Source organism: Mirounga angustirostris, unplaced genomic scaffold (genome assembly GCF_029215605.1).
Source record: "Mirounga angustirostris isolate CCGP_5_RB_7025 unplaced genomic scaffold, mMirAng1.0.hap1 SCAF_5, whole genome shotgun sequence".
Classification (NCBI taxonomy): domain Eukaryota; kingdom Metazoa; phylum Chordata; class Mammalia; order Carnivora; family Phocidae; genus Mirounga; species Mirounga angustirostris.
In genome coordinates this window covers 92,434,278-92,442,522 of record NW_026991713.1, presented here as the reverse complement: position 1 = coordinate 92,442,522, position 8,245 = coordinate 92,434,278, and positions in this window count along the sequence as shown.

Here is an 8,245-nt window from a genome sequence, read left to right as displayed (position 1 = left end):
AAACATGCTGGTTCTGTCCAACAAAGATGAAGAGCAAGAACAAAAAGGATTAAGCTGCGATCAAGTAACTTAGCTGTGTTCCAGAACAAGAATCTTTATAGGATCACAAAAATATCCAACACCCAACAAGATAACAATCACAATGTCTGACACCCAATAAAAAATTACAAGATATGTAAAGAAGCAGGAAAATGAGACCTACAATGAAAAAATCAAGAAAAACCACCCCAGAAATGATACAGCTGATATAATTATTAAACAAGGACATTAAAACTACTGTAACTATATTCCATATATTCAATAAGCTGGAGGAAAGGCTGAACATGTGAAGAACACATAGAAATTATACATATGACTCAAATCAGAAGAAATCTATAACTCTGAGATGAAAAATACATTGGATTGAATTAACAGCAACGAGGCATTATAAAAGGATAGATAAGTAAACTTAAAGACAGTTTTTTGAGCCTTCGTCTCAGTTCAGGATCTTGGGGTCCTGGGATCAAGCCCCACATGGGGCTCTGTGCTCAGCAGGGAGTCTGCTTCTCCTTCTTCTGCCCCTGCCCACCCCTCACTCGCTCTCTCTTTCTATGAAGAGGTATATTACATATAGAGAAACTAAAATAAACACAGCAAATTTTTGGGGAAACGATATAAGACAGAAGAAAGTAAAGTAACATCTTCAAAATAGCAGAGAAAAAAAACCTCTCAACACAGAATTCTATACCCAACAAAAAAGAAAGTGAAATACTTTGTGAGAGGTACAAAAGCTAAAAACTCCACACAAGTAGATTTAAACTACAAAAAATATTAAAGGAAGTCCTTTAGGCAGAAGAAAAATTATACCAAATAGAAATCTTATATACAGAAAAGAAAGAGCACTGGAAATGATAAATATGTGAGTGAATATAAGACTCTTTTTCTTATTTAAATCTCTTATTTAAAAGATAATGGGGAGTGCCTAGGTGGCTCAGTAGGTTAAGCGTCTGTCTGCCTTTGGCTCAGGTCATGATCCCAGGGTCATAGGATCAAGTCCCACATCATGCTCCCTGCTCAGCGGGGAGTCTGCTTCTCCCTCTAACCCTCCCCCCAGCTCACTCTCTCTCATGTGTGCTCTCTCAAATAAATAAATAAAATCTTAAAAAAAAAAAATGATAATGGATTGGGGCACCAGGGTGGCTCAGTCGGTTAAGCGTCTGCCTTCGGCTCAGGTCATGCTATCAGGGTCCTGGGATCAAGCCCCGCTTTGGGCTCTCTGCTCAGTGGGAAGCCTGCTTCTCCCTCTCCCTCTGCCTACCACTCTGCCTACTTGTGCTCTCTCTCTTTGTCAAATAAATAAATAAAATCTTTAAAAAAATAAATACATAAAAATTGCTCTATTAAAAAATAAAAGATAATGGATCATTTAAAGGAAAAATAATAACAATATGTTGTAGCGTTTATAACATACACAGAATAAAATATATGACAATAATAGTACAGAGGCTGGGAAGAGAGAGATGGAAGTATAATTGTAAGTGTCCATACTACACATGAAGTGTATAATTTCATTTGAAAGTAGACTGGTAAGTTAAAAATGTATGCTGTAAATCTAAAAAACCACTGAAATATATACATACACCTACATAGTCACATAAGGTTTATAGCTAATAAGCCCAACAAAGGTGATAAAATGGAATAAAAAAAAAAATACTTAATCCAAAAATAAAGCAGAAAAGGAGGAAAAGGGGAACAAAGAACAGACAAGACAAAAAGGAAACAAATAAGTTTGGTATATTAATCAAGCCTTATCAATAGTCATGATAAATGAAAATGGTCTAAATATCCCAATTAAAAGGCAGAGATTACTTGGTTAGACTTAAAAAGCCAGACCTAGCTATCTGTAGTCTACAAAAAAACACTTTAAATATAAAGACATGATTATATTAAAAGTAAAAGGATGGGAAAAGTACTATGATAACACTAATCAAAAGAAAGATAGAGTGGCTATATTTACATCAGTCAAGCAGATTTCAGAGCAAAGAATATTAGTATTATTAATTGTCATTTAATAATAATAAAGGTCAATTCATCAAGAGGACATAACAGTTCTAATGTTTATGTACCTTCCAGTGTGTTTTTTTCCACACCACCAGGAATTATCTGACACCAGCTGGTTATCCTACAGTTCAGCTCAATTCAGCTATCTATCCAGAGATAATGTCAGAGCCCACAGGTTAAGGGCCTAGTCCCATGAGATTGGCTTCCCGAAACACAGTCTTTAGACACAATCTAGGTGTTTGACCAATAGGCTATAAATCAGAAGTTCCTATGACCTCCTCCTTGGGTTCAATTAATTTGCTAGAACAGCTCACAGAACTCTGGGAAGCATTTCACTGACTAGATTACTGCTCTATTATAAAAGGATAGAACTCAGGAACAGCCAGACGGAAGAGATGCATAGGGCAAGGTACGGGGAAAGGAGCATAAAGCTTCTATGCCCTCTCTGAGCGTGCCACTCTCCCAGTACCTACATGTGTTCACCAACCTGGAAGCCCTCCCAACCTCATCCTTTTGGGTTTTTATGGAGGCTTCATTACATTGGCATGATTAATTAAATCACCCAACTATTGGCAACTGATTCAACCTCCAGCCCTCTCCCCTCCCCCGAGTCAGTGGGAACTTCCAGTCCCAACCCCTCAATTCACAGGGTTGGTTCCCTTGACAACCCATCCATAGGTTACCTAGGGACTTTCCAAAAGTTGCCTCGTTAACATAACAATAAACACCTTCGGGGCTCCTGGGTGGCTCAGTCGTTAAGCGTCTGCCTTTGGCTCAGGTCATGATCCCAGGATCCTGGGATCGAGGCCCACATCGGGCTCCATGCTCAGCGGGAAGCCTGCTTCTCCCTCTCCCACTCCCCCTGCTGTGTTCCCTCTCTCGCTGTCTCTCTTTGTCAAATAAATAAATAAAATCTTTAAAAATAAATAAATAAATAAACACCTTCATTGCTCTCAAAACTTAGGAAATTCCAGGGGTTTTATTACTTCTGTGCTGGGAGGAGCAGGGACAAAAACCAAATGTATATTACTTATTGTAAATAATAGTGTCACAATCTAATAACAGCTTCAAAGTACACAAACCAAAAACTGATAGAATTGCAAGAACATAGACAAATTCACAATCATGGAGATTTCAATGCCTCTCAATAATTGATAGAATAGGTAGACAGAAAATCAATAAGAATACTGTAGCCTTCAATGCTGCTAACCCACTAGACCTAACTGACATCATAGAGCATTAAAGCCAACAATAGAAAACACATCTTTTTCAGATGCATGCAGAACATTTACAAACTATATTCTGGGCCATAAAACAAATGTCAGTAAATTTAAAAGGATTCACATAATACAAAGTATGTTTGTTGATCATAGTGGAATTAAATTATAAATTGGTAATAGATATCTAGATAATCCCTAAAATGTTTGAAAATTAAATAACCCATGTCTAAATCACCCATGGGGAGATGAACCATGAGAGACGATGGACTCTGAAAAACAAACTGAGGGTTCTAGAGGGGAGGGGGATGGGAGGATGGGTTAGCCTAGTGATGGGTATTAAAGAGGGCACGTTCTGCATGGAGCACTGCATGTTGCAAATGAATCATGGAACACTACATCAAAAAAAAAAAAAAATAAATCACCCATGGGTTAAAGAGGAAATTTGAACTTAAAGAAAATGAAAGCATAGCATACTAGAATTTATGAAGGGAACTTAAATACTTAGGGGGGTACTTAATAGTTGAGGGGAAATTTATAGCACTGAACACCTACATTAAAAGGAATGGTCATTAATTGATGACTTCAGCTTGTACTTTAAACTAGAAAAAGCAAATGCAGAGTAGGCATAGAAAGGAAATAAAGGGAATAAAAGAAATAAAGAAAAAAAATGAAACCAAAAGATGGTTTGTTGAGCAGATCAGTACAATCTCTAGCCTAATTGACCAGGAGAAAAGGCACAAATTACCAAGGAATGAGAGAGGGAACATTACTATAGGTTCTACAGATATTAAAAGGATAATAAGAGAATATTATATGCCAAAATTCAACAACTTAGATTAAATGGACAAATTTCTTTCTTTTTTTTTTTAAGATTTTATTTATTTATTTGAGAGAGAGCATGAGCAATGGGGAGGGGCAGAGGCAGAGGGAGAGGGAGAAGGAGAAGCAGACTCCCCACTGAGCAGGGGGCCCGAAGTGGGACTTGGTCCCAGGCCCACCCCCCAGACCCCCAAAATGGACACATTTTTTAGAAGACAAACTACCAAAGCTCACTCAAGAAAAGTAGAATGTAAAATTTTACATTTCCAAAATGGAAAACATTTTAGCAGTTTCTTTAAAAGTTAAACATCTACCATATGACCCAACCATTTCACTCTTAGGAATTTATTCAAAAGAAATGAATTTGGTCTAAAACTTGTACCAAATGTAATAACTATATTTGTGAAAGCCCTAAATGGGAAACAACATCAATAGTTGAATGGGTAAACAAATGTGGTATATCCATACAATGGGATACTATTCCATTTAAAAAAATAAGGAATGAACTATTGGTATATACTGTAACATGAATGTGAATCTCTAAAGTGAAAGCTAAACAAAGCACACACTATAAATTTATTTATATAAAATTCTAGAAAATGCAATTAACTTATTGTGACAGAAAACAGGTTATGGATTACCTGGGAATGGAGGGATGGAAAGAAGGAATTACAAAGAGGCATGAGCATTTTGGGCTGATAGAACTGTCCATTACCTTGTCTTATTATTTTGTGGGTGTATACAACACAAAATTAATTACTGTATACTTCAAATACATGCAGTTTATTGTATGTTGATTATACCTCAATAAAGCTGTCATAAATTTTTTTTTTAAGTGAAGGCAAAATGAAAACATTTTGGACAATCAAAAGCACAATTTGTCATGATCAGACCAACACTGGAAGATATGTCAAAGCAGGGCGCCTGGGTGGCTCAGTTGGTTAAGCAACTGCCTTCGGCTCAGGTCATGATCCTGGAGTCCCAGGATCGAGTCCCGCATGGGGCTCCCTGCTCAGCAGGGAGTCTGCTTCTCCCTCTGACCCTCCCCCCTCTCATGCTCTCTCTATCTCATTCTCTCTCTCAAATAAATAAATAAATAAAATCTTAAAAAAAAAAAAAAAGATATGTCAAAGCAAATTTCTTCAGCCTGAAGGAAAATTATACCAGAAACCCAGATCTATAAAAAAGGAATGAAGAGCACCAAAAAATAACTATATGGGTAAGTAAAAATATTTTTCTCATGTTTAAATTTTTTTTAAAGATAATTTTAAAAAAGAAAATAAGTAAATTTTTAAAAAAGATAATTGATGGGGCGCCTGGGTGGCTCAGTCGTTAAGCGTCCGCCTTCAGTTCAGGTCATGATCCCAGGATCCTGGGATCGAGCCCCGCATCAGGCTCCCTGCTCAACGGGAAGCCTGCTTCTCCCTCTCTCACTCCCCCTGCTTGAGTTCCCTCTCTTGCTGTGTCTCTCTCTGTCAAATAAATAAATTATTTAAAATAAAATAAAATAGGGGCGCCTGGGTGGCTCAGTCGTTAAGTGTCTGCCTTAGGCTCAGGTCATGATCCCAGGGTCCTGGGATCTCCCTCTCCCACTCCCCCTGCTTGTGTTCCCTCTCTTGCTGTGTCTCTCTCTGTCAAATAAATAAAATCTTTAAAAAAATAAAAAATAAAATAAAAGATAATTGATTAAAGCAAAAACAATGTATCTTGATAGAACATGCAGGACATGTATGACAATAAAACACAAAAGACTGGAAAGGAGAAATAAAACAGACTGTTGTAAGGTTTTCATATTATATGCAAAGTGGTGTATTATTTCAAGTAGACTACAGCAAATTAAAGATGCATACTGTAAATCATACAGCAATGATTACATCTGAGCTTAGCTAGTAAGTTAATAGTAGAAATAAACTGGAATCCTAAAAGATACGCAATTCAAAAGAAGGCCAGAGAAGAGAAAAAAGAAGGAACAGATGGGACAAAAAGAAAATACCAAGATGGCAGACAAAAATCCAATTGTAACAATAATTGCACTAAATAGAAATGGCTAAATAGTGCAATTAAAAGGCAGAAATGATATTGATAAAAGGAAGACCCCGGGGTACCTGGGTGGCTCAGTCATTAAGCGTCTGCCTTCAGCTGAGGTCATGATTCCAGGATCCTGGGATCGAGCCCCACATGGGGCTCCCTGCTCAGTGGGAAGCCTGCTTCTCCCTCTCCCTCTCCCTCCGCCTCTATTATCAGTCAAAGTGGACTTCAAGTCAAGGAATATGGCAGCAAAGAGGGACATTACATAATAATAAAAGGGTGAATTATTAAGAAGACAATAATCCTAAATCATGCAGAGCTCAAAATGAAGCAAAAACTGATAAAACTAAAAGGGGGAAATAGACAAGTCCACAATTACGGTTGATTTCAACACTCTTTTCCCAGGATTTGATAGAACAGAACAGAAAATCAGCAAAGATCTAGACGACTTGAACAACAGTATAAACCAAACTGATCTCATTGAACTTTATTGAACACCATATCTAACAACTGCAGAATACTATTGTTAAATAACAAAAATTGAACCAAGTAAATTTTAAAGATCTAATTGGCTTTACTGAACAATTCATGAATTGGTAGCATCCCATCTAGCAAGTAGAGGATAGCTCCAAAGGGCTACAGAAAAGGAAAGGTTTTTAAAGGGAGGACAAGGAAGTCATAAACAGGAAAAAGGATTATTTTGGGTGATGTCACCTTCCTTTGGGGAACAAAAGGATCTTATTAGGTGGATTGCTTCATCTTCCTTTGGGGATTGGGGAGGGCCCATGTGACGGATTACCTTATTGGTGCTGACCAGAAAATTCCTGACAGGTTAAGACTACATTTCCGGGGGAAGTTGAAACTGCAATTAAGTTAAGCATTACACCCTGGTTTGTTGATGTGGCCTAGCATAAATGACTCCATTCTGGGTCTGTGATTTTCTTTTTAACACTACTCAAGTGCCCTTAAAACATTCACTATGATAGACCATAGTCTGGCCCGTAAAACAAGTCTCAATAAATTCTAGAGTTAAACTCATACAGAGTACTTATGACCATTATGGAACTAAATCTGAAAATAACAAAATGATATCTGGAGAATCCCCAAATATTTAGAAATTATACACACTTTTATGTAATCCACGGTTCAAAGAAGAAATCACAAGTGAAGTTAGAAAATGTTTTAACTGAATGATAATGAAAACATCAAAATTTGTGGGATGCAGCTAAAGCATGCTTAGAGGGAAACAGATAGCTTTAAATGCTTTTATCATAAAAGAAAGGTCTAAAATCAGTGACTTAAGCTTTCATCTTAAGCAACTAGCAAATTTAATCCAAATAAGTAAAATGAAGGAAATAATGAGCAGAAAACAATGAAACAGAAAACGAACATACAATAGAGAAGAATAAGAACAAGAGCTGATTTTTCCAAAAAAAGATCAATAATAGATATACCTTCAGTTTGACCAAGACACAAATTACCAATATCAGAAATGAAAACAGACATTGAAAGGATAAGAGACACACTTTATGCCAATAAACTGAAACTTAGAGGAAATGGACAAACTCCTCAAAGACATAAAAAGACAAAAATTGACATGATAGAAAATATAAATAGCTCCAGATCTAAATTGAGTTCTTACTTAAAAACCTTGCCATGATATACATCTGCACCTAAGAATCACAGGACTGCATAAAACTTGAGGCCCCCTAATCCTTTCCTTCCCAAGGAACCCCCAAGAAAAAAGGACTCTAATTACAGGACAAAACACGGAAGTCTTCAAGGCCATGAAATTGGGTAATGTGGTAGTGGGGGAGCTTTTGGTAGGATGATCAGAAGTCAAAAAGCTCTTAAAATAATCTTTTGTCTGCCATACAGCTAGTGTATGATGGGCCTCACACTAAGTCTTTTCTGAGAGGTATAAATTACTCTGGAATGCAGAACAAGACTAGAGAAGGGACCAAGAGGGAAGGATTCCTCCAATAGACACCTGCACAGAATAGGATACTTCACAGGTGTTTGGCCTCCAGCAGACGCTACCTTGTAATACTATTCATTGCCTAGAATGCCTTAGGTACAAGCAGTTCTCTGGAACAGGTAGTGGAAGTGGCCAATTAAAGAGTCAAGGTTCAGAAAAC